We start from the raw sequence: 1,723 nt of genomic DNA, 5'->3' as shown, positions 1-1,723 counted from the left end.
TCCTTGGACACTTAACTAGTTATTTTATAATCATAAATCCAACATCAAAGGAGACATACATTGCTTATATTTTTGCTGGCTCTCTTTCTTTATTGACGCTCATGCTTTTATTTGTGAATTTGATTTTTTTGCAGGAAGAAAGCTTGGAGGATCTATGAGGATTACATTAACTTGTGCTATATATTCTAAAGTAATTGTGTGTCGCATGTTAAATTATCTCTTGCCATAACTTTATTTTGATAGCTTTTGAAGCTAAGCCAGGTTACAATAAGTAGTGTCACTATGGGACATGTGATTAACATTGCTTCAAATGATGTTCACAGATTTGATGAGGTACTATAATATTGTCCTAATAATAATTAAATTTCATTTCGTTTGTCGATGCACATGCACACACTCACGTGTACAGGGCATAGTGTATTTTGCTTTCTTTGTTGCATGTCCACTTCATGTTGGAGCAGTGACTTATTTACTCTATGGAAGACTCCAATGGGCAACATTTATACTACTAGGACTGCTACTATCACTAATCCAACTTCTAATTACTTTTACTCAAGGCTAAGGTAATTTTAGTAGTGTATTTTATTTATTAATATATTTATAGGTTTAAAGCAGCTAGAGTAACTGATAATAGAGTTAAAGTGATGAATGAAGTCATCAGTGGAATTAGAGTCATTAAAATGTACGGCTGGGAATATGCTTTCAGTAGACTAATAGCAAGAATAAGAAGGTATGATATGCATACAATATAATGATAGTACATTATATTGAAGCACTGTGTGTGCTATATATAAGCTAGCATCTCAGACTTTGTATACTTTGTAATAATATAGGCATTGTAGGACCTCATCCTCCTAATCAGATGGTTGTTGCCTTTGATCCTGGCATGTATACGTTATAGATAAACTACAGATGTTGAGGGTTACTGGATATACAAGAGGATGTTAGTTGATCTGAGTGTATATCCAGTAACACGAAACGGCTGTAGTTTATCTGCTTTGTACTATAGTATGTGGGTGTATGAAAGGCACTGTCATTTAACTACCAGAATTGGCAGTTAGATGATGGCTTCTAACTACCCCTGCTGTGGTCTCCACTTTATAAACTCATGGCGGTGCCTTTGATACACCCACATACTGTAGTACAAACAATGATATTTTGTATTTCATGTACCTAACAACATGTGTGTATATGTATAGTTATGCCTATATTTATTTTTCTTTTTTGTTAAGTTTATTTAACGTTGTGTTTAGTTTTGAAGTTGATTGAAAGTACCACCGACAATACGTTAGCATCTATTGAACCAAAGCAAGCCTCAGTATTATATTGATGGACTTGATCCTGATTGACAAGTAATAATTTAATAATCTAGTGATTATTTCAATTTATTTGTACTAGCCTCTTTATCCTTTCCTCTCTCCCTCTCCTTTTATACTCTTCACTTATTTTCTATCTTTTTATCTTTTTTGTTTTATTATGCACTGTACATTCCATTGGAAGGGTCCAAGAATTGTACAAGATATACTTGCAATACAAATCAGTAAGCAATGTCTATAAAGTGCTATCTCATTTATTGCTATTATCATTTGTAGTATGTAGAACAAAGGTTTAAGATACTGTATGAGATGGGGCAGTTAGAACAAAAGAGGTAATTGTATTGACTATTGTATTATGAATGAACTACATGTGGTTCCATCATTCCAGTACTAGAATCATAGATATT

General features: G+C 33.1%; 1 long non-coding RNA gene across 2 annotated transcripts; it reads left to right on the top strand.

The window, feature by feature from the left end:
• The first annotated feature begins 6 nt into the window (after positions 1 to 6).
• On the top strand, positions 7 to 1,659 carry LOC109588985 (uncharacterized). 2 transcript variants are annotated; one of them, XR_002188460.1, is made up of 7 exons: positions 7 to 190; positions 244 to 333; positions 410 to 563; positions 605 to 730; positions 1,254 to 1,352; positions 1,501 to 1,540; positions 1,593 to 1,659. It is a non-coding gene; the product is annotated as an uncharacterized LOC109588985 (long non-coding RNA). The 2 variants fall into 2 exon arrangements; XR_002188461.1 differs by having other exon boundaries at positions 1,399 to 1,540.
• Positions 1,660 to 1,723: the final 64 nt, after the last annotated feature.

The sequence above is a fragment of the Amphimedon queenslandica genome, unplaced genomic scaffold (assembly GCF_000090795.2).
Source record: "Amphimedon queenslandica unplaced genomic scaffold, v1.1 AMPQUscaffold_11728, whole genome shotgun sequence".
Classification (NCBI taxonomy): domain Eukaryota; kingdom Metazoa; phylum Porifera; class Demospongiae; order Haplosclerida; family Niphatidae; genus Amphimedon; species Amphimedon queenslandica.
The sequence above is the reverse complement of the archived record's forward strand: the minus strand, read 5'-3'. Positions and strand labels throughout refer to the sequence as shown.